The sequence below is a fragment of the Heptranchias perlo genome, chromosome 1 (genome assembly GCF_035084215.1).
Source record: "Heptranchias perlo isolate sHepPer1 chromosome 1, sHepPer1.hap1, whole genome shotgun sequence".
Classification (NCBI taxonomy): Eukaryota; Metazoa; Chordata; class Chondrichthyes; order Hexanchiformes; family Hexanchidae; genus Heptranchias; species Heptranchias perlo.
In genome coordinates this window covers 103,401,790-103,427,607 of record NC_090325.1, presented here as the reverse complement: position 1 = coordinate 103,427,607, position 25,818 = coordinate 103,401,790, and the positions used below count along the sequence as shown (strand labels likewise).

The following is a 25,818-nucleotide window of genomic DNA, read 5'->3' as shown; positions in this document are numbered from 1 at the left end:
CTGCTTTTGAATTTCAAACTATCACCTTATTCATTGGATTTTTTTTCTATTACTATAGTTGTTTTGAAAAGTTGAAGTCCTTCAGCCCAAATGCAGTGCTGTAAAAGAAAACCATTTAGACTATCCGTTCAGCCAATTAAAAAATATAATTTATCATATTTCCAATTTCAGACCATGTCGTCACAGGCAGCCCTTGTTGTAATATTTATTAATAGTGCTACTACTGATCTAAACTTAGCTCTCAAGGGGTCAAATTCACAGGATAGCACAGTTGCCAATTAGATTTCAGACGGGGCAACTGAATCTGTGCTATAAAAATTATAAGATAATTTGACATTCGAGCAATCGATCACACTCACGGGGCATGATTTTAGCTGGGAGCCAGGAACACAGAGCGTCTGTAGATATTCACGTGGGGAACCCAGAAGTCAAATGAGTGCGTCACAATCTGCGATCGCAGCTCAATTGAAGGTAAGCATTTGCGCTTCCAGGTTTCCCACGCACCAAGCAACCAGATTAACAGGCTGGCAGCCTGTCGGGAAGGAAAGGAGCGGTGAATCAGAGGTGAGAGTGAGATTGTGGACCCTGGAACAAATCAGAGGGGGGGAGGTGGGGGGATGTGGACAACATCAGGTGGGCCTTGAAGATTGGGGAGTGGGGGGTGTGGGGGAGGTCGGCCGATCACAGGGTCATGTCATGCCAGGTGAGCTTGTTGGGCCTGGAATAAGCATTCCTGCTCCTCCTGGCCCACAAGCAGTGCAATAAAGGCACTCACCTCATGGATCCAGCCCATCCCACCTGCTTTCACTTGATGTGAATCGGAAGCGATGGGAAACCCGAACAGGTAAGGTTAAAGTTGTTTTACTGTTGTAATACACAAAAAATTAAGTACCTCAATTATTTCTTCCTGATGTCCAAACGCATCTGGGTCAAACCCAGAAGTGGGCACGTTGGAGCCGGAATGCAGTCCCGCCCCAAAAAGCTATTATTTTAATCTCCCATCTGTCCCCAACCCACCCATTCTTGGGGGTTAAATTACCCCCCTTGCTGCTGTAACAACTCTATTGATTTGAACTCAGCAGGAGCCAATACCAAGTAAGACTTTTAAAACACAGAAGAGATCATTTTGACTTGGTGATTTCCACTTCAATGGAAATGAAAATCAGGTGAGATGTATAACGGCGGCTGAATCTATATCACCCATTTTACACCATTGCCCAAAGTCAAAATTATCCCCAGAGAGCATTGCAAAAGTGGGAGCAGTCAATCAGCAAACGGCTCTGAGAAGGATGGAAGTCCAGGGGAGTTAGGAAATTAACTTCTAGTTTAAAAAAAGATAATCCACTAAACTGGTGTAGTGTAGCATGTTCATTATTTTTATGTATTACACAAAGACAAGTTGTATTAATGAAAATAGGTGAATCCAATCATAACTGTTGTTCTATTAATTTAATAGGAAATAAAGTAGCTTAACCTTTCCTATCAAGTCTCGTCATATCAAGTGTTCACTCAGTCTGCCCTCAGAGATCAACAAAAAAACATGCAAAAGATGTGGATATCTGGTTCAGGTCAAAACATTATTACACCCCAAGTCATTCTATCGTACAAGTAGATGCAGAGCAATGTGAGTGAACTCTCATGAAGGTACAACACTTAGACCACTTACAGGGGTGACTGACGCCACTGAACCTGAGAATGTGTCTACAGCAAACTCATATTTGTAACCAGAAGCTATGATTTATATATTAATATATAATTTATTTTAAAATCTATGAAAATATTCTTTGAATAGTTATTTTAAAGATTAGCTTTAGTTAGAATTGGCACTTGAAGGCAAGGATGTTTGAAATAAAGAAGCAAAGCACTATGCTGGTATTCCGACAATATATATAGCTGAATATTTTTAGTTGACCTATAAAACACTTCACAGAGCAAGCACTAGTAATAAACAGCCCACTCCATAGAATGTTTGTTGTTATGGTCCTACTTTAATATCTGACAATTTACTTGTATAGTAATTTGGAACTCTTACCTTATAACCACCACTCTTAATTAAACTTTATTTACTGAAATTAGCAAAACTAATTGGAGAGGAGGACTTGTATATCTTGCTGTCAATATTTGCATTTGACTATTTGTTAAGAACTTCTTAACAGTAGGATAAATGAAAGTGCTAAATGTGGTTGTAATAGATAGCATACAATAAGCACTTTTGACTTGGCATAGTTTGCAATTTTACTGTTAATATGCCAAACTCACATTAAAATAGTGTGCCAGATTATTTGATCAAGCAGTTTAGAAAAGTCCATTCATATCCTGAGCTGTGAGAATTTATATAGAGCACCGGAGGCTGAAGCAAATTTAATCAAGCACATTGCAGGAGTACCCCATTTCCAGCTGAGAGGCGTTATGCTACAGAGAGAATCCCAAGGTTACAAATATAATTCATGGTCATATTGTTGGAATTCAAAGAATAACTACAGATTCTGAGCTTGGCATACAGCTAGTATAAATGAGTATCATAGGCCCAGAGAGGGGATTACTAATCATTGCAACAAACACAAATTCCAAGCCAGACAGTATCTGTAAATCATAAATTGATTTATAGCAGATTGAATTTCAAAGTCCACTTCAAAGGTTGCTTTTAGATCAACACCCTTACCCAAAAGTATTTTTGGTCATGGTCTTTTCCACATAGAAAAATCATCACTGTAAATTCACTAGAAATCAGAGTTCACAGAAACTATTCTAAAATCAGAATTTGATTTTGACATTCCTGCTCTCAGAATCTGGAAAGCCTCTCTTGCTCATCCTAGGTCGGTTGTGCAGATCAGCTTGGATTAAGAGAGCATTGTCAGTTCACAGCTTGTTTAGACAACTGCAATGAAGGAGAATTCCACTACAGTCACTTCTAATAAACAATGGCAGCAAGGTTTTTAAAAAAATTTTAAGAGCACATTTTTTTTTATTCGTTCATGGGATGTGGGCGTCGCTGGCGAGGCCGGCATTTATTGCCCATCCCTAATTGCCCTTGAGAAGGTGGTGGTGAGCCGCCTTCTTGAACCGCTGCAGTCCGTATGGTGACGGTTCTCCCACAGTGCTGTTAGGAAGGGAGTTCCAGGATTTTGACCCAGCGACGATGAAGGAACGGCAATATATTTCCAAGTCGGGATGGTGTGTGACTTGGAGGGAAACGTGCAGGTGGTGTTGTTCCCATGTGCCTGCTGCTCTTGTCCTTCTAGGTGGTAGAGGTCGCGGGTATGGGAGATGCTGTCGAAGAAGCCTTGGCGAGTTGATGCAGTGCATCCTGTGGATGGTACACACTGCAGCCACAGTGCGCCGGTGGTGAAGGGAGTGAATGTTTAGGGTGGTGGATGGGGTGCCAATCAAGCGGGCTGCTTTGTCCTGGTTGGTGTCTAGCTTCTTGAGTGTTGTTGGAGCTGCACTCATCCAAGCAAGTGGAGAGTATTCCATCACACTCCTGACTTGTGCCTTGTAGATGGTGGAAAGGCTTTGGGGAGTCAGGAGGTGACACATGACCATTAAATGTAAATTATATTTAAGGTTTATTTTTAAAAATGTGTTCTTTGTTTGAATTTGCAATTGATTTACATCGATTTGTATTTCATGCAGATACACAGAAAAATTAACTTATCTGAGTTGCATCACAATGAGCCAACTAGCCTCAGAGTTGTAACTTATTCTAGGTCTGTATAGAAATGCGCAGAGATAGATATATTTGCTGTACAACAGCACTGCCTGTTTGCACCCAGTGTCCCTTTTCAAAGGTTGTCAACAATGTGCAATTTATTTATCTGAAATACTGAAGTTGAATTATATAGAGTTATACAGTTAGAGTTATAGAGTTATACAGCACGGATAGAGGCCCTTCGGCCCATCGTGTCCGCGCCGGCCATCAAGCCCTGTCTACTGTAATCCCATATTCCAGCATTTGGTCCGTAGCCTTGTATGCTATGGCATTTCAAGTGCTCATCCAAATGCTTCTTGAATGTTGTGAGGGTTCCTGCCTCCCCAACCCTTTCAGGCAGTGAGTTCCAGACTCCAACCACCCTCTGGGTGAAAAAGTTCTTTCTCAAATCCCCTCAAAAAGCTCTCCTGGATGCACGTTAAGAATTTTGTACCCTCTAAGCCTTTTACACTCTGAGTATCCCAGTTAATATTGGGGAAGTTGAAATCCCCCACTATTATTACCCTATTATTTGCACAATTTTCTGAGATTTGCCTGCATATCTGTTCCTCTATCTCCCCCTGACTGTTTGGGGGCCTATAGTACACTCCCATCAAAGTGCTTGCCCCCTTTTTGTTTTTAAGCTCCACCCATATGGCCTCATTAGAGGAACCTGCTAATATATCATCCCCCCTTATGGCAGTAATTGATAGAAACAGGCATTAGTAACACTGTTATTAACTAGGTCCATTTTTCGGTCTTTAAGTGACACCTAAAAGACAATGTTACTGTGAACTTTGTATGATACTCATTTCATTCAATTCCACTCCATAGTTATCTAGAAGCAGTCAGACGAGGTTTAGGGAATCTCCCATATAATGAAAACTCCAACGTCATTATGGGTGCCAGCTTGGCAAAGAGTACTTTTTTCCGACTGGATATTCACCTGGGATTCAAATAAAGCTTGAGCAGATAGAAAAGTCGATCTGGTATCAGACAGGTTTAATGGGGTGATATGGGCCTTTTATCCTCCAGGAAACACCTCTGCTGTTCAGAGTGGACATTGAGGTGCACTGTTTGCAAGTAGATGCACATGACACACTGCATCCCACAGGACAGTTGGCTCAACCTGTGGACCACAGCTGCCTTGCAGAATAAAGATGATTATTCAGAGTACTGAGAATGCATTGAGTGCCAGATTGGAAGGACAGAAGCACCACTAAGACACTAGTCAGGCATCAAGCAGTCACAGTCTGAATGTGACTGCTTAAAGAAACTTATCTTTCATTGACTCTTTTTTACTCTTTTAAAGAATCTTTATTCAATCAGTAGTCATTGAAAATTCATGATGTGGAGATGCCGGTGATGGACTGGGGTTGACAATTGTAAACAATTTTACAACACCAAGTTATAGTCCAGTTATAGTCCAGCAATTTTATTTTAAATTCACAAGCTTTCGGAGGCTACCTCCTTCCTCAGGTGAACGATCGTTCACCTGAGGAAGGAGGTAGCCTCCGAAAGCTTGTGAATTTAAAATAAAATTGCTGGACTATAACTTGGTGTTGTAAAATTGTTTACAATTGAGTATGAGACAGAGCCATAACGTTGTATGAGGATTGGGTTGAGTGATTGTGGTAGGATGAGTACTAGGGAGGTGAGTAAGTGCAGGTAAGTTGAGGATAAGCTTTGAGTGGGTGTTGGCATGTACAGAATGAGGTGGGGGGTGGGGGCAGTGATGTGGAAGACGGAGTGTAGGAGAATGAGTAAGTGTACTCACTTTGGCTGACCCAGTTAGGTAATTGAAGCACTTCCTGCACTGGATCCATTTGTGGGAGACGTTGCTTCTGCTGGTGACCTCCTCTGCCACCTCGAGCCGGGCCTTCTTGGTGGCAGAGGCAGGCCACTTCCTCCCGTCCACCGGGTAGAAAATATTCCTCCTCCTCCTCACCCCATCCAGTAAGACCTGGAGTGAGGCATCAGTAAATCTGGGAGCAGCCTTTCCCCTGGGCTGCTCCATTCTATAATTTTGGTTCTTTGCTGCAGGAGCAGCATTGGAGGACTGCCGCTTTAAGTAGAGCTCCTCCAGCTGACAGCCTGTGATGCGGGTGCGCAGTCCGCCCGCTGCGCAGGTTTACCTGGAAGCCACGGTAAGTGGCTTCAATTTACGCACGATCGCATGGGGAATGGACGGATTTCACCGGGCGGGTTACCCACGCGCCCAGTCGCCCCCCCGCTGCCATCCTGCCTCCCTGGTAATATCGAGGCCTAAGTGTTTGGCTCACTTCCACTTAGAGTGGATAATCCACTAACTCACACACACGATGCCTTCAAGTCCTTAATGTCATGTCATGTAAATCCAGCGCATTTTCTTGAACATTTTCTGTAGTGAAATACAGAACTCTCTCATTTTGGACGACAGGCATTCTTCACTAGAAAAAGATTTCTTAACTAAATAGCTCACAAACACACATGCCAATCATTTTATAGATCTGATAAATGAAAAAGAACATGAAGTGTTTATATGAATCTTGCCTTTAAAACTATCATTTAAATTAATCCACATAGAAATAAAATAAATAGAGAGAGGGAATGTTCAAAGCATCTTCCACTAGGATTGTCCCCACTTTTGTTAAATAACAAGCCTTATTGGATTGCACTGAATTGGGAGTGTTAAGTAAAAATGTAATTGTAAACCAAAAAAAAATGTACAATGTGACAATGATTGTACAGCCTAATAAAATATCAGCAATGACAAAGAATGTACCAACAGCCATCTGCATTTATATAATGCCTTTAACATAGTGAAATGCCCCAATGTGCTTTGCAGTTGGGCATCAAACCAAAGGAGGGAGTTAGTAATGGTGACCAAAAGCACAGTGGAAGAGGCAGGTTTTAAAGAGGGTTTTGAAGGTGGGCAGAAATATAAAAAGGCTGAAGGGTTAGAGAGGGAGTTCCAGAATGTGGGGCTAAGATGACCAACAGTAGGGTGAAGGGAGGAGAGAACATGTAGTAAGCCAGAGCTGAAGGAGTCAGAGGGTGGAGGTGGGAACTTGGAGCTGAAGGCGGCTGAGTCTGTGAAGAGATTGGAAGACAAGCACGAGAATTTGAAAACCGATTTGCTAGGGGAAGGGAGTCAACAGAGATGGGCAAGGATCTGGGTGATAGGCGAAAGGATGTGGGCAGCCGAGCTCTGGAATAATTGGAGTTTATGTAAGATGAAGCATGGGAGGTCAGTCAGGGGCATTGAGAAAGTCAAATCTAGAGGGCTGATTTGATGAATGCGTGCTACTGGCAGTGAGCCTCACCAACGGAAGCGCATATCAGGAAATTGCAGTCGCACTCCTTTAAAGTTCCCCCACAATGGATGGAAAATTGAGGGAGTGGGCCCACAATTTCCTGCTACTAGAAGATTTCTCATGGCATTGTTTATGATGAGTTGGAGGACCCACCATTTTATAATAGTAGGGGTGTTTAAGTCATGTCAGGAACAACATCGGGACACCTGATTTACAGTGACTGAATAGGGTCGATTTTGTGTTCTCCACATTCCCTCCCCACCCCAATTCCAGACACCAGACAAGAAACAGGCACAGTTTACCTGAGGTGTGCTGTGCCTATGAAGAGCTAGAATTGCCCAAAGTTCCCAGACCTGGCCAGATTGCCCCATGGCACCTGATGTTCCCCAAGCATAGCGATGGCAAAAATTGGCCCTAATAAGTTAAGTTTCATTTTTATTTAATGGTATTCTGGGATTTTTGCTGGTGCTTTAGGGAGTGAATTCCATGACTGTTGCCCATTATTCTGTAAAAGCTGTACATTTTATAAATATTCCTGCATTCTTAATTTTTAACCCTAACCCAGTATTAAAGCTGAAAATACACAGCAAGATGGTTTGCAGGATGGTACAAGTAGTTGTTGGATATTTGAACCACAAAGTTCTAGGGTTTGGGGGGTATAACTCCAGCACAGTGGGAGTGGAGGGGCAGGAATATGGGGTGGAACTCATTTCTGCCATTTTACAGAATCATTGAGAAATTCCAATGGAGAAGGTGTGGACGCCTCTTCCACCTGTCTCCCTTGTGACAACATTTTTGGATGTGCGACTGGCAGGAGGCCAGGCTTCCCCTGAAATCCTACCAGTTTAGATTGTTATATGACCAGTGGTAAGTACACCAGTAGGGAGCAGGTGTACCTGGTGTACAAAACTGTAACTGGGCTCCACAATGCCATATCCAAGTGGCAATCGATTCAAGAGAGATTGATTGCTGTTAGCATAACGACAGCACATCAAGGGAGTAGCATTCAGTTGAAGTTGGTCCCTGTGCATAGATGGACTTTGACAGAGTGACAAGGTGCTGCTCGGGAATTCATTAATGGTGCTGGTACCCACCCCTAATATTAAAATGACCTTATCTTCATGATTTGGGACGAGGTCAAAGTGATGGTAAATGAGTGGGCGGAAGTTATGCTCCACTGCACTTCTAGCAGCAGACTGGAATTTTGAAACCCTGGTGTTTAGCAGCACTGAGTAGGGGAGAGGGTTTTAGCTGCATTGGGGATGGTCTTAGGAATGTTTTTGGGCTTTGGTAGCACTTGAAAATGGTCCCAGAACTCAGGCGAGGGTCTCGGAGTTTAGCAGCGCCACTGTGGGGCTACAGGGGTTTGGTATCATGGGAAGGGGTCCTCTGGTCTGACATCACTGTGGAGGGGGAACTTGCATTTGGCAGAACTGGGGGGTAAAATGTGAGGTGTGGTTCACTGATGTCTGCCAGTAGCATGTTTGGTTTCATTGGTCAGAACATTGAATGCAGGAGTTGGGATGTCTTGTTGAAGTTGTACAGGGCATTGGTGAGGCCACACTTGGAGTACTGTGTACAGTTCTGGTCACCCTATTATAGAAAGGATATTATTAAACTAGAAAGAGTGCAGAAAAGATTTACTAGGATGCTACCGGGACTTGATGGTTTGACTTACAGGGAGAGGTTAGACAGACTGGGACTTTTTTCCCTGGAGAGTAGGAGGTTAAGGGGTGATCTTATAGAAGTCTATAAAATAATGAGGGGCATAGATAAGGTCGATAGTCAAAATCTTTTCCCAAAGGTAGGGGAGTCTATAACGAGGGGGCATAGATTTAAGGTGAGAGGGGAGAGATACAAAAGGGTCCAGAGGGGCATTTTTTTCACTCAAAGGGTGGTGAGTGTCTGGAACGAGCTGCCAGAGGCAGTAGTAGAGGCGGGTACAATTTTGTCTTTTAAAAAGCATTTGGACAGTTACATGGGTAAGATGGGTATAGAGGGATATGGGCCAAGTGCAGGCAATTGGGACTAGCTTAGTGGTATAAACTGGGCGACATGGACATGTTGGGCCGAAGGGCCTGTTTCCATGTTGTAACTTCTATGATTCTATGATTCTATAAGGAGAGGATGTGGAGCTGACAACACTGGGTGGGGATTTCCCAGGTCTGGTAGCACTGGTTTGTAATTTTCGAAGAGATCTTTGCAAACAATACATTCGGTGTTTTGTGATTGTTTCCTGGTCCCAAAATTATTTGGTAATATACAGATCAAAAACAAAGGTAGCTCATCTGTGGAGGAGGAAATTGGATGAGCACAAAGGGAGATTATGCCATTCTTCCCATTTTCTCTCTTCCAAGTACACTAAGCAATTATGGTTCCTGGTGGGTAAAGCTCAATAAAACCTCAGTAAACAATTACTATCTGGACTCCAGCAGGCTAAAAATAAAGAAGAATTTGTAGAATATTGGAGGATAAATTGGACATTGATGCACCTGTTTTTCCAGGTGTGAAATTAGAATAACGGAAATAACCAGCTACCCTGGTTGTAGTTCCCTGATGTGATATTGGACAGCAACTAAGTAAAGCTTGCACCGCACAAACTCCAAATAGTTCCTCTGGGGCTAACCAGTAGAACTTAAAAGGGACTGCTGGAGGCCGCTGAAAAAGATCCAAAAACTTTGTAAATTTTTGTATTTTGTGGAGTCAGAAGGAGCTGGAGTACTCCTCCTGGCTCCACAAAACAACTGTAAGCCACTGCAAGCCCGGGCTCACCCCGTCAACATCACCCACCCTCTTCCGCGCAGGAACTACCTGAGGGCAGCTGCCTGCATCACAGCTGGCCCAAATTGCTGCCAGTGGATCCAATGAGCTGCTTCCGGATGCCCAATTGGCACCAGTCACTCGCCAGTTAAATGCAAATGATACCCGATGCTGATTTTGGCACGGGCCTCATGTCAGCACAAACCAGCATGTGGAGCAACCACTCCGGTGATTTGTCATTCGTTTGGGGTCTAAATTCAATCCATTATCTTAATTCTATGTCTTATTCCCCTCTTAAAACAACTTTAGCAACTACAAATGTTCTCTGGATGAATCCAGAGCTACCCATATTTAACAGTATCACAAACAAAGCAGCTCAATAAAATGTAAACAGCTTGAAAGTCAGGTACCACTCAACACCTTCTCAGGATTCCCCCAAAATTAGGTTGGAATTTGCTTCATAATGACTATTTTATTGCAGTACAATTTTGAAAGTTAAGAAGCCAATGATCTTATGTACATTGTTATCCTATCCTTTGATGATTATTTATATTATAATGCTTATTTCTCAAAGTACATTCCATGGTATTTTTTAATTTATATTTTCCAACAATATGATTAGGCAGCAGAGAAATTTGCTGTTAAATTCAAAAGATCCATTAAGCCAGTTGGATTCTTAAATCTGGAAATCTAAGCCATCCAATTAAATGCTATCTTTTCACTTGTATACTGCCAGGTTAAGTAGTTTCAAGGTTTCTGTATATTTTTATGCTACATTATTACATTCCAGTATTCACAGTTGTAATAGGATTTTCAAGTAGTGTCACTAAATCAGATTCTAACACTTACACCTAACTATATCAAAATATAATCTTAAAAAAAAAATTTAGGGTAAAAAAAAGCTTATATTTTGACTGACAAATGTTTTCCCCTTTTGTCAGCTCCCAAGGAGTTTCAGTACATACAACATTTAGACATTTTAAGGAATGGTCTGTGTTTTGTTACAATTCACAAAAGAAACATCAATCTGAAAATGGAAAGCACATTCAAAGCCTCTTTCCATCTAATGATAAAACATTGACAGTTCTTTCATGCATATAAGGCTCTTGGCCTCTAGTATATACCACTACAATGAATACTAATTAAATCTGAAATAAAGAAAGACTTGGGCCTTTCACGACCTTAGGACATCCCAAATCGCTTTACAGCCAATGAAGTACTTTTGAAGTGTAGTCACTGTTAATGTAGGAAATGTGGCAGCCAATTTGCACACAGCAAGGACCCACAAACAGCAATGTGCTAATGACCAAAAAATCTGTTTTAGTAATGTTGGTTCAGGGATAAATATTGGCCAGGTCATTCTCCTTCAAAATAGTGCCATGGGATCTTCTATGTCCATCTGAGAGGGCAGATGGGGCCTCGGTTTAACATTTAATCTGAAGGACAGCACCTGCAACAGTGCAGAACTCCCTCAGTACTGCACTGGAGCGTCAGCCTAGATTTTGTGCTCGAGTCTCTGGCGTGGAACTTGAACCCACAACCAACTGACTCAGAGGCAAGTGTGCTATCAATGAGCCACGGCTGATACCTTTAATTCTTTTGTTAAATATTCTTGTAAACACACAAAATCACTTGATTTTCTACCAAATTTGCATCAGACCAACCTCTCGTATATAACCTGTCCTCAAACTGCTCCCAATCAATCTTTATTTTTTTCAAATTGTGTATATGGAGCCTATATACATCTAGAAAGAAGTAAGCTCCTATAGGTGAAAACCCTTTCAAATTTTAAGGAACTGAAGAGTATATTTAGCTTGTTGTACTGTAGAAAATAACAAGCCCAAATCAAATGGGAAGTGCATGTGGTTTTTCTTCCAAAGTTTTGTGCAACCCAATCCACACTAGCATTAATAAAACAAAACTGGTCAATCAGAACACACCCGTATTAATGCTCCTTTCAGACTTCTCAAGAACCTAAAAATTGCCAGTTAACTGGTAGAAAATAGAGACTGTCTTGTCCATCCAGTTGTGGAATGCATAAAGCTTTGCAAAACTGGAGCAACAAAGAAATCACAAAGCTCATTTCATGGGCCAGGGCATTAAAGCCCTAGCTGACAATGTGCTTGATAAATCAATCAACCTGTACTATAATCAACTGGGCAATTTAAGGTTAACCACTGTAAGCACCAGGGAGGAAGTTTTATATTTGAAAACAACATCAAGTTAAGGTGAGAACATCACCTTGTCTTAGTATAGGTGCTGAAGTACCGGCACAGGCATGATGAACCGAATTACCTCCTTCTATGTTGTATGATTCTATACATATATGGGGATGTTTTCAACTGTGATTTTTAACAAGTATGAATGAAAGAAATAAATTGCTCAGGTAATACACAGCTCTTACAAAGTTGTAATGAATAACAAGGATAGACCATCCCGGGAGATACCTTTGACAGTGCATGAGTGGCACATAAGGCAATTCATAGGAAGGTTTGGGAAACTACGAGTCCTGAAGAGGTTAGAAGGGTGCATTGGCATGTACCATATTAATTGTATTTTGTATGATTTGCATTTCGATACAAACCGTTTGTGCATAAATGCTTCATAATGTAATGAAAGCATTGTACTGAAATGGGTAAGTGTGCTTAGGTACTAACAACATCCCATCTACTCTCTTCCCAAAGCACAGGCATTAAAGTTTGAATCTTACTAGTTGGTGGAGTAATCAACCATCACTGCTACTCATTCAATTCCCTAAGAGTAGGGCAAATGAACAAGCAGTATGTAGAAATTCACTAGTCACAGAGGGTAATTTAAAATACTGTAGAAAAACACCTTGAAAACTCATAGCACATACACTAATACAACATGCGTTCATTCACCAAATAAAATTATATCATAGAGCCTGTCATTGTTTTATTTAGAAAAGAAGGCATTTTTACAAAAGTAGACCAAATTAAACATATGGGGGGTGAAATTGGTCTTCACCAGTAGCGCGAAATGGGCTCATGGCAAGTCGGCAGCCCGTTTTACGCTGCACCCAATTTTCTTTTTCATTGCCTTCACGTTTCCTGATTCTATTTGATGTGTTTACAAAGTTATAATGGACAGCTGTAGAGCTCACTGAATGCTCCAGCCAGAGTGCCTTTTGTACCTGTCGTCCCAGCTGTAGTAGCTTGTGTGCAAATGGTGGCTCCTGTACTTCATCAAAGTCCATGCTGAGGTTTCTGTCCATGACATTATTGTGCAGCTTGTGACATACTGTTACAATTTTGCCCACTCTTGGTGAGGGAGATAATACGGTCTCCTCCCACCCTTCCCCAGCTGGTCTAGGCATCTCATTGGAGGTCTTGGTTTACACATGTGCACTGATCTATCTGATCTCTGCTGGATTAAGGGGATTGTTTACTGGTGTCACCAGCCATATTGAACTGTGTAGATCATGGGCGTCATTTTAGCACCCGCTATCGGGTGCATTCCTGGCGGGGGGGCTCCGAAAATCGGAGAATCCCGGCGCAGTACCGGAGCCCGCACCGAACCCGCGCACTTCCAGGTTCCCCGCTGACGCGCCGGCGTGCGCGCGCAGCCCCCACTGGTGGGAATCCCGCAGGCAATTAAAGCCAGCGGGGTTCCACTTGAAGGTATTTATTTAGGTATTTCAGGTCATTAACTGACCTGATCAAAGGATTATGTGGGATTTTAGAGCAAACTGGGACTGTTTCCCATACTGGGGGAAACACTCCCAGGTCAAATGGACGTGTTGCAGCTGTCAGCCTGTGGCAGCTGCAAAGGTCCATTTGACAGGTGGGGGGGGGGGGGGGGGGGGGGAGACCCTCACCCATTGCAGGAGGCCACTCTGTCACTTGGGACAAAGTTTGGCCTCCACCAACATCCTCCTGACAGTCAAAGTCACCAACCTGCACACTTACCCCGGGGTCCAGAGACATGTACCTACCTTGCGGACCCCCTCAGATGTACATCTTGCGGATGGGGGCCGCCGTAGCTGCAGTCATGACCTCCTCGGAGGGCGAACAGCATCACCAGCCTCACCATCCACGCCGTCCACTTCTGACACGTGGAGCCCCACAACACAGTGCTGTGACACATCCACCTGCACAGCAGGGGGAGGGCAACCGCAGGGAGAGATGCGTCGCAGGGGGCACTACCCTCGCCACAGGGTCCACAGACCGAGGCTCAGCCTCCTGGACCTCTCTGAGCAGCAGTGCACACGGAGGCTCAGAGTCACTCGACATGTAGTCGTGGACATCTGCAGCCTCCTTCATGCCGAGCTGCTCCCGGTGGGCCCGAGCACCATCTTCTTACCTGTCGCTGTCAAAGTCACCACTGCCCTCAACAACTTCTCTTCCGCATCCTTCCAGGGTGCAACTGGGGACATCGCCGATGTGTCTCAGTCGTCTGCGCAAAAGAGGCCTGCAAATACACCTACACCCACTCTGCAGTGACACAATGGGTGGCATCAGTTGTGGGTCCTCATAGTGATCCTCAGGAGAGGGCATTATTGCACAAACCAGACAGGATTCGCGAAGACATGGCAGTAGTGGTGCCAATATAATATGTAATGTGAGTTGGTCAGAAATTCAATATAAGTAACACCCATGACAAACCCTCAAACATCCTTGTGCATCCCCTTCATGCTCACGACACGTTTGCCTTACGCTGCCTACTGCACATATGTGATGCATGCCCTGTGGCTGCAGCACAGGTAGTGGCAGGTTGAGTGAGGCTGGCCGTGAAAGAGATGCACGAGAGGGTGAGTATGAGAGAGAGCAATGAGATTGTATGAGGATTGGGTTGAGTGGTAGTGGCGGGATGGGTACTGGCGAGGTGAGTAGGTGCAGGTAAGATGAGGATGAGGTTTGAGTGGGTATGAGGGGTGATGTGACAGAGTTGTGTTGGCAGTGCTGAAGGAGATGTGGGGTGGGGGCAGTGATGTGGCAGACGGAGCGTAGGGGAAAGACTACGTGTGCTCACTTTGGCTGACCTACTGAGGTCATTGCAGCGCCTCCTGCACTGTATGCAGATGGGCGATATGTTGGTTGCGCTGGTGACCTCCTCTGTCACCTCGAGCCAGGCCTTCCTGGTGGCAGAGGCAGGCCGCTTCCTCCTGCACGCCAGGAGGAAGATCTCTGTCCTCCCCCTCCTCCTCATCCCACGTATTGATACCTGGAGTGAGGCATCATTAAACTGGGAGCCGCCTTCCCCCTGGGCTGCTCCATGCTGTAATTTTTGCTATTTGTTGCAGCATGTGTCAGTGGAGGACTGCCCCTTTAAATAGAGCATCTCCAGCTGACAGATCTTACTGCGCATGCGCAGCCCGCCCGACGCGCAGATCAGCAGTGGGGAACCCGGAGGACCAGGTAAGTGGATCCAATTAGTGGATTGGATGCTACAATCGCGCGGGAAGCTGACTAATTTCACCGGGCGCGTCACCCACGCGCCCGATAGCCCCCCCGCCGAGAACCCGCAGCCCTGCTAACATCGGGCCCCATATCTTTGAAGAGCCAGGTCTTCAACTTTCCTTCGCTTTCAAATATCTTTCACGTTACATTGTCTCAGAAAAATTATTTACTCCGCAGGAAGAAAACATTGACGTGAAAAATGTTCTAATGGTGGTCTCATACATTTACATGTTGTTAGAATAATAACCCCTTCCTGTTTAGCTACAGGAATATTAATTGGTGCACAAATGTACACTCAATTTTGCCCTGTACTTTGGAAAAACAAGTGGAAAATCCTCAAAAATGTGCAGCCCCTCCAGGGCACTCCCCTGTAATTTTGATGGGAGTCTGCTGGATGGGTCGCAAATGAGGCTCGGAACTAGATACACCAGGTCTTGGTCTTGCACTGCAGTTTCTGGGAAGATCTGGTGGGGGCAGAGCTTCCATAGTAACAGTAGGCCGTTCAGCCCCTCGCGCCTGTTCCAACATTCAATTAGATCATGGCTGATCTGTATTTTAAATCCATCTACCCACCTTGGTTCCATAACCCTTAATAGCCTTGCCTAACAAAAATCTATCAATTTCAGTTTTGAAATTTTCAATTAACTTAGCCTCAATAGCTTTTTGGGGAATAGAGTTCTGGATTTCCACTACCCTGTGTGTGAAAAAGTGCTTTCTGACATCACCCCTGAATGGCCTAGCTCTAATTTTAAGGTTATGGCCCCTTGTCCTGGACTCTTCCACCAGAGGAATTAGTTTCTCTCTATCTACCCTATCAAATCCTTTAATCATCTTAAACATTTTAATTAGATCACCCCTTAATCTTCTATATTCAAAGGAATACAAGCCCAGTCTATGCAACCTGTCCTCATAATTTAATCCCTTTACCCCTGGCATCATTCTGGTGAATCTGCACTGCACCCCCACCAAAGCCAATATATCCTTCTTGAGATGCGGTGCCCAGAAGTGAATGCAGTATTCCAGATGGGGTCTAACCGGAGCTCTGTACAGCTGTAACATAACTTCCACCCCTTTGTATTCCAGCCCTCTTGAGATAAAGGCCAACATTCCATTAGCCTTTTTAATTAATTTTTGCACCTGTTCACAAGCTTTTAGTGATTTCTGTACTTGGACACCTAAACCTCTCTTCTCCTCCACAGTTCCTAACTTCTCGCCATTTAGAAAATACTCTGATCTATCTTAGGTCCAAAATGGATGACCTCACAGTTTCCCACATTGAACTCCATCCACCATAGTTTTGCCCACTCACTTAATCTATTAATGTCCCTTTGCAACTTTCTGCTCCCATCTACTTTATTTGCTGTGCCACCTAACTTAGTGTCATCACCAAATTTAGATATATGGCAGAACATCATGAGAGGCCCAAAGAGCAGCCTCATAAGGAGCGGTGAGTCTGAAACAGACTGGAAAAAAAAAATCAAGAAGTCAAAAAGTGACATTACAAGACAAGGAGGAGTACCAAGGGTAAGTCAGTGTAAGTATTTAGTTTGGTGGTTAGTGTCTTTGCTGGTTAGTGTCTTTGGTGGTAGCCTTAAAGCTAAGTAAACTGTTAGGCATCTATATATCTATCTATATAAAAAAATATAAGTAGACGCTAAATAGAATGATGGGACAGCTGAAACACGTTCCTTGCAATTCCTGCACCATGTGGTGTCCTGGGTGACCACGTGTGCAGGAACTGCCTCTGGTTGCTCGAGCTCAGAGTTTCTGAACTTGAGGAACAGCTAGAATCACTGCAGGGCATACAGAAAGCTGAGAATTTCCTGGATCGTATGTTCCAGGAGGTGGTCACCCCACAGCCACAGAAAGCTCAGGACAATAAGTGGGTGGCGAGCTGACAGGCTAGGAAGAGGCAGGCAGTGCAGGAATCCTCCAGGAGCGTGTCGCTCACTAACCGGTTTTCAGTATTGAATACTGGGAAGGGTGATGACACCGCAAAGGAGTGTAGTCCGGAGCATGGCACCATGTGGCAAAGGACTGCGCAGGGGGACACAGCGAAGTGTAGGAATGCAGTAGTTATACGGGATTCAATAGTCAGGAGGACAGACAGGCGTTTCTGCAACCGCCAAAGTGAGTCCCGCATGATGTGTTGCCTCCCTGGTGTCAGGGTAAAGGATATCACAGAGGGTGCAGAACATTTTTAGGGGGGGGGGGGGGGGGAGAAGGGGAACAGCCAGAAGTTGTGGTCAATGTGGGAACCAACGACATAAGAAAGAAAAGGTTTGAGGTCCAGCAGTCAGAGTTTCAGGAGTTAAGGAGGAAGATAAAAAGCAGGATCTCCAGATTATTCCCAGTGCCATGCATTAGTGAGTATAGGAATAGTAGGATAAGTCAGATTAATGCATGGCTGGAGAAATGGTGCAGGAGGGAGGGCTTCAGATTCCTGGGGCATTGGGACCAGTTCTGGGGCAGGAGGGAGCTGTTCAAGATGGACGGGGCGCATCTCAACAGAGCTGGGACCAATGTCCTCGCAGGGAGGTTAACTAGTGCTGTGGGGGAAGGTTTAAATTATTTGGCAGGGAGACGGGCACCAGAGAGGAGAAACAAGTTGCACAGAGGACTGGGAGAGACAAATAGCATTAGAGTAAAGAAATAGTTCAGAAATAGGAGGGATCAGACAGGGGGCAAATGTGAGGCAGTCTAAGATGAGTTAGGTGTACATGCGTGTAAATACACGTAGCGTGGTAAATAAAGTTGGTGAGCTGCATGCACAAGTCGCCACATGGGACTATGATATAGTGGCAATGACAGAGATCTGGCTCAAAGAAGGGCAGCATTGGGTATTTAATATTCCTGACTACAAGGTATTCAGGAAAGAAAGAGAAGGAAAGAAAGGAAATGGAGGGGTGGCAGTAATGATGAAAGTAACTATTATAGCACTGGAAAGGGATGATGTAGGGGTCAAAGACAGAATCTATTTGGTTAGAATTAAGGAACAATAGAGGAGCAATTACACTACTGGGTGTATACTGTAGGCCACCAAATAGTGGGAAGGAGATAAAGGAGCAAATTGCTGGCAGATTACAGGATGATGTAATAGAGTAGTGATAATGGAGGACTTCAATTATCCCAATATAGACTGGGATAGTAACTGTGTATAGGGCAAAGGGGGAAGGAATTCCTGAAATGTGTTCAAGAGAACTTTCTTGATCAGTGTGTTTTCAGCCCAATAAGGAAGGGACGCAGTGCTGGATCTAGTTCTGGGGAAGGAAGTGGGGCAAGTGGAGCATGTTTCAGTGGGGGAGCATATTTCAGTGGGGGAACATTTGGGCATTATTATATCATCATTATATCATTAGGTTTAGAATAGTTATGGAAAAGGACAAGGAACAATCAAGCATAAAAATACTTAACTGGAGGAGGGCCAATTTCAGTGAGTTAAAAAGGGATCTTGCCCAGGTGGATTGGAATCAAAAATTTGTAGGCAAAACAGTAAATAAACAATGGGAGGCCTTCAAGGAGGAGATGGTTCGGTTACAGAGTAGACACATTCCCACGAAGGGGAAAGGAAGGGCAGGGCATCCAAAACTAGAGCTCCCTGGATGGCTAAAGATATAGAGATTAAAATGAAACAGAAAAAGGATCGTTATGATGAATGTAAGGTTCATAATACAGTAGAGAACCAGACTGAATACAGAAAGTACAGAGGAGATCTAAAAAAGGGAATAAAAGGGACTAAGAGTATGAGACTAGATTAGTGGGTAACATAAAAGGGAACCCAAAAGTCTTTTCGAAACATATAAATAGTAAAAGGATAGTCAAAGGAAGGGTGGGCCAATTAGGGACAAAAAGGAGATCTTCTTGTGAAGGCAGAGGTGCTAAATGAATACCTCGCATCCATCTTCACTAAAGAAGAGGATGCTGCCAATGTAGCAGTAAAGCAGGAGATAGTAGCAATATTGGATAGGATAAAAATAGATAAAGAGGAAGTACTTAAAAGGTTGGCAGTACTCAAAGAAGAAAAGTCACTTGGTCCAGATGGGATGCATGGGTTACTGAGGGAAGTAAGGGTAGAAATTGCGGAGACTGGCCACAATCTTCCAATCCTCCTTAGATGTGGGAGTGGTGCCAGAGGACTGGAGGATTGCAAATGTTACACCCCTGTTCAAAAATGGAGAGATGGATAAACCCAACAATTACATCAGTGGTGGGGAAACTGTTAGAGACAATAATCTGGGACAAAATTATTTGGCACTTGGAAAGGTATGAGCTAATAAATGAAAGTCAACATGGATTTGTTAAAGGAAAATCATGTTTGACTAACTTGATCGAGTTCTTTGATGAAGTAACGGAGAAGGTTGATGAGGGTCATGCGGTTGATGTTTTGTATATGGACTTTCAAAGGCATTTGATAAAGTACCACTTAATAGACTTGTAAACAAAATTAAAGCCCATGGGATTAAAGGGACAGTGGGAGCATGATAACAAAATTGGCTAAGGGGCAGAAAGCAGAGAGTAATGGTGAACGGTTGCTTTTCAGACCGAAGGGAAAAATACAGTGGTGTTCCCCAAGCATCAATATTAGGACCACTGCTCTTCTTGATATATATTGATGACCTGAATTTGGGTATACAGGGTACAATTTCAAAGTATGCAGATGACACGAAACTTGGAAATGTGGTAAACAATGTAGAGGATAGTAACAGACTTCAGGAGGAAACAGACAGACTGGTGAAATGGGCAGACACATGGCAGATGAAATTTAACGCAGAGAAGTGCGAAGTGATACATTTTAGTAGGAAGAAGGAGGAGAGGCAATATAAACTAAAGGGTACAATTTTGAAGGGGATGCAGGAACAGAGAGACCTGTATAGAAATCTTTGAATGTAGCAGGACAAGTTGAGAGGCTGTTAAAAAAGCATATGGGATCCTGGGCTTTATTAATAGAGGCATAGAGTACAAAAGCAAGGAAGTTATTCTAAACCTTTATAAAACACTGGTTAGGCCTCAGTTGGAGCATTGTGTTCACGTCTGGGCACCACACTTTAGGAAGGATATCAAGGCCTTAGAGAGGGTCCAGAAGAGATTTACTGGAATGGTACTAGGGATGAGGGACTTCAGTTATGCAGAGAGACTGGAGAAGCTGCGTTGTTCTCCTTAGAGCAGAAAAGGTTAAGGGGTGAATTGATAAAGGTTCAAAATATGAACGGTTTTGATAGAGTAAATAAGGAGAAACTGTTTCCAGTGGCAAAAGGGTCAGTAACCAGAGGAACCAGGTTTAAGATGATTGGCAAAAGAACCAGAGACGACATGAGGAAGCATTTTTTTACGCAGCAAGTTGTAATGATCTGGAATGCACTGCCTGAAAAGGGAGGTGGAAGCAAATTCAATAATAGCTTTCAAAAAGGAATTGGATAAATACTTGAAGGGAAAAAATTTACAAGACTAAGGGGAAAGAGCAGCGACATGGGACTAATTGGATAGCTCTACCAAAGAGTCAGCACAGGCACGATGGGCCAAATGGCCTCCCTCTGTGCTATTTCATACTATGATACTATTTGAACCTGAGATGAGCTTCTGATCACATATCTGCTCCATCATCAAGACTACCTACTTCCACCTCCGTAACAACGCCTATCTCCGCAATTGCCTCAGCTCATCTGCTGCTGAAACCCTCAACCATGCCTTTAATATCTCTAGACTTGACTATTCCAATGCTCTCCTGGCCGGCCTCACGTCATCCACCCTCCATAAACTTGAGCTCATCCAAAACTCTGCTGCCCGTATCCTAACTCGCACTAGGGCCTGTTCACCCATCACCCCTGTACTCACTGACCTACATTGGCTCCTGGTCCGGGAATGCCTCGATTTTAAAATTCTCATCCTTGTTTTCAAATCTCTCCATGGTCTCACCCCTCCCTAGCTCTGTAGCCTCCTCCAGCCCTACAACCCTCCGAGATCTCTCCGCTCCTCCAATTCTTGCCTTTTGCACATCCCCGATTTTAATCGCTCCACCATTGGCGGCTGTGCCTCCAGCATTCTAGGCCCTAAGCTGTGGAATTCCCTCGCTAAACTTCCCCTTTCTCCACCTCTCTCTCCTCCTTAAAACCTACCTCTTTGACCAAGCTTTTGGTGACCTGTCCTAATATCTCATTATGTGGCTCGGTGTCAAATTTTGTTTGATAACTCTCCTGTGAAGTGCCTTGGGACATTTTACATTAAAGGCGCTATATAAATGCAAGTTGTTGTTGATATTATTCCTCCATCCAAGCCATTTATAAATATGGTGAAAAGCTGTGGCCCAGTACAGATCCCTGCGGGGCACCACTTGTCACATCCCGCCAATTTGAGAACATACCCAAAACAAGGCACTAAAGCGGGCAAAGACTCCCTCAATTGGGAATTCCACTTTCCCGGCCTTCACAAGCATCCAGTGTAGGGTTGGCTGAGATGCGCCTAGCAAGACCAGGTGCACAGACCCACCAAAAGGCCCAGCTAGGGGTCCAGGCTGAGACTATGGCCTGGAACCCTGAAGAGAAAGTACATTAGAAAAAACAATTAAAAGCAGCCCTCTTTCAAAGGAAGCACCTGAAAGATGTTTCCGGCAAGGACCAAGCACTGTCTCCCCAAACCCCAACTGCCTCAAACCACTCTTCCGCTGGAATTTCCGGCCTCTTTTGTGGACCTATATTGCTGGAGGTGCCCAACATGGCCATTTAAACAAAGGGACCTTGACCTGATCCTTTAGACTTTGGCAGGGTCAGTGACAGAGGTCCCAGGCAGACACATCTTCCCATGCATTTTTGGATCCGTAGTATAATAAAACTAACTGCTATAATGATGGTCACTGCTGAAGTGTATTAAGTGGATGCATGGCAAAACAAGGCTTCAGTTACTTCCTTAATGTAACAATAGTCCGCATGGTGATGGAATCCTATAATGTTCCCTTGTGGGTGCCTGAAAGGATCCCGTAGCTCTAAATTTGAGGGCAGTAATGACCTTCACCATCACTCCTAGTGCAGTGCAGATAGTTAACAGTCTGTGCAGGTCCCTGATCAGGCTGAGGCTCCTCACGCATTGATCTGCCATGAAGTCCAGTTAGCTGCATTTGTTGCGGTAGAGTCACTGGTTAAAGTAGTTTGTTCTGTATGCTGAGCACCTCTTACATCCTCTGCATTCCCAGACCTCCCTTTCCCCAAGTACCTGATACATTATGGAATATCTGGCAATGGCTGGTGCACCCATAGTGTGGGGATTAAAACTCTGCTGCCCTGTTTATTTCCTTGAATGATCTGTTGAAACTTTGAAACCTTGTAAAACTAACTTATAAGTATGTCTGTGAGTAGCAAAATCAATATTGTATTTATCCTACCTTGTGCAAAACTACACAAGTTTATCTTTATTGTTCTTTAACAAGGATTTAACAGCCCTTAACATGCAACTTTTTATTTGCAGACTAATTTTTGCAAACATAGTTTAGCACGGGAGCAAGATTCAGAATGGAAGAAAACTCCATTACTGCTTTCTACCACTCTTGCTTAGCTGTTTATTCACATCTACTGTTTTGTTACATTTTTTCCACAGAAAAATAGGAAGCGTGCAATTATCAATACACTAGTCAGTAAAGGACTTAATTCTAAAAGCATTTTTTCCAATTTTTCTCCTGTCCACTCTGAATCTTGGTGGGGAACAGCTCCAGAGGTACTGAAAATCAACCAGCTCCTGGTGCTCCAAAGCTTTATTCTTCACACTTCATTACAGCCAGTTATGGCCATCAGGCTTTTCAGCTATTACGGGCATAACAGCCTAACCTGATCTTGTTCTCATCCAATGTTCACAGATGCATACTTTCCAGCAGGGGTCACTGGACAGTGATCAAGAGCAGGAACCCTAAATAATTTCTTTCCCCACCCTACTGCTGAGTAAACTGAGACCAATTGCAGCACTCCCATTGTTACTCCATCTAACTTAGCACAGAATTCAGATTGAGCTGGGGGCTTACTGGGCCTAGAAATTGAATTGCGCTGCACCTGTTTTACAGGCCTAATAATGGGTGCCTAATGGTTCAATATGGCAGGTGGTTTCACAGTGGAAGTGAACTGCCCGCCATATTGATTAAGGCTCCTCCAAAGCCATTCAGGGCACACGTCTGAAATATTAGGCCCTTTGCATGTGCAAAGAGGGGGCATAACACCTATTTGAGGCCCCAATTTGCTAAATTTGATTGTACATGACCGCAGCATGCGTCGTGCATTCTGTGATCAGTTTCTTCAAGCGCTGACCAGCCAAACCAGTGGTACTTGAAGGGACCACTGGAGACTATCACCAGAAAGGTAAGATTCTACTTTTTTCTATCCTTATTGTGGAGCCAGGACAAGCGATAAATCTATAGGCCGCTGCCGGTCACCTCTCGCTCCCCCCACTCCTTCCCGGACTCACCTGAGGTCCTCAGCCGATGTTCGAGCCAGCCAAGTTTGCTCCTCCTCCACAACTGACGAGCTACCACTGGGGCCATGACTGGCACCCGCAGCTCGCCAGCCTCATTAGGCACATGCAGTGTAAGCTGAACCGGGATCGCACCGATTCAGGCGTGATACAATTTCTAGGCCCTGGACTGTATACATCAATGTCACATCAGGCATTGCATTTACCCACTAAGCCAATGGAGGATCTATAAGGACTTCATTCTATATCCTGCCTGATCTTGCAATATTATACATTAACTGACTTTGAAATGTTTTTGTGGATCTTAATGCTGGAAAACCTCGTCAAACACTAAATTATTCATAGTGTACAAGCAATGGAATTTAAATAAGAATCAAAAGCAAGACCAGCTATGCTATTATCATTTGCAAAGTAGCTGCTCCATCCAGCATAATGAGTCTGAAATCTGTTAAGCTTTTGTTTTACATTAGCCATGCTGGGCAGTGGAGGAATTATTGCCAAGAAAGTGTAGACTAATTGAAAGACAATTCATTGTATTGTCACAAGCATCCTGCTAGATTTTTTTATGTGGATATTCGGAAAGTGGAAACTTAACCCTGCTGACATCCAATGGTCATATCCACGTTCACTGCTCAGCAGGCTTTAGGAGGGTAAGTTACTGTCTGGTAAGTTACCTCCTTTGGTTTTGAAAATACATTCAGCGCATCAAATGGAGTTTTAAAATTACACTCTTCTTTAAACAAATTAATTTTCTTTTTGGAGATGAGATAGTACTGTATTAGCAAATATTCCAAGAATTCAAGAACCAATAGCTGATTTGTCTCACTCTCCCTTTCAAGATCACTATCACTGATTGCCATTAGCTGGAGGTAAGTGAATGCCATTGTATGGTCTTGTCAATAGGTTTAAAAACATACAAGACTTCAAGCTCCATTGTTATGATTTAAATGTTATCAACTTGATCCCGACTGGATGTGTGTAATGAGGAAAAGATTGCTGTCCAGCCTTAAATTGTTGATTACTGCTATCATGTGTAGATTCATTACAACTCTGTGCTTCATTATGACAGACATTTATTAAATGCCTAGAACAAGCAATCTAGTTTTGTACTCTCATTGCCCTTCCAGTGACATCATGTTGCTGTACGCAGGCAATGATGTCACTATTCCCACAAGCCTCCTTTGTAGGGGTAAAATAACGTTTACTTTCACCTTCTCATTTCATGCCTGGGTAATTAGATCCTTCACTGTCACAGTTTCCCTCGCATTTCTTTTCCCTCTGAGGCTGTAAAAAAATACTTATCCTGTCCCTGACACAAATTTAGCAGTCTATGACAGCACACTTACTGTAGTTCTTTTTCCAAGTCAGCACAATAGATTATAAATGCTGTGTCTTTATTTTAGAAATCACAGCAAATGTTTGTCAAAAATATCACAAACATACAGACTTGTCATTGTCACTTGTTTATACCAAAAGCCTTTATATCACTTAATTGCCTAAATATTTAACAAACAGATGGAAGTTTAAGCTAATATTAGAAAAGACATGTATTTAGTCAATATATAAAGACCATATTGGCATTTTTCTGTCAGTTTATACAGAAGTCCCTTAGGGGCTATCTTAGGGCAATTATTATTAGTTTTTTACATTTATAGCCTCCCTGAGGTAAGTTCCAAAGTAATTTTATATGCTGCTGATAAAACCCTAAAATACTTTTGCAAATGTGCTAAAACGATATAAATTGTGAACATGATAAAAAAAAATTGATGAAAGTCATAAATAAAAACAAATTATTTATACTTGGTTCAACACAACCTCTTGCTAAAAGCATCCACGGAGGTAATAGTCAGAAATAACATTAACCTTGACAATGTTAACTCAGAAAAATTCCGTGTATACAGTTAAACAGCATGCTGCCCTTCAAGGATCACATTAACCAAATTGATCCCTATGGTATCAGGAAAAATAACCTATTTAAAATATATATACATGTGCGCGCGCGCACACACACACACACACACACAATAGATCCTTCCTCACAGAGAAGTAAATATATGTAACATAGAATGCACATATTCTGCCCCACTTTCATAGTGCTGATGCTGTCTGAAGACACCGTCCAAATAGTCAGCTGCTGTAAAAACGTAAATTACAGCAAAGCAGAGTTAGATTAAATTGCAATCTGAGGGATCCCCTGATGGCTCAATGA

At 43.3% G+C, this 25,818-nt stretch overlaps 1 long non-coding RNA gene across 1 annotated transcript in view; it reads left to right on the top strand.

Annotated features, from left to right (window-relative positions):
- The first annotated feature begins 350 nt into the window (after positions 1-350).
- LOC137336798 (uncharacterized) overlaps positions 351-25,818 on the top strand; it is a 42,122-nt gene continuing 16,654 nt past the window's right edge. The window contains exon 1 of the long non-coding RNA XR_010966595.1: positions 351-471. This is a non-coding gene — a long non-coding RNA (uncharacterized lncRNA). The remainder of the gene's footprint in view (positions 472-25,818) is intronic.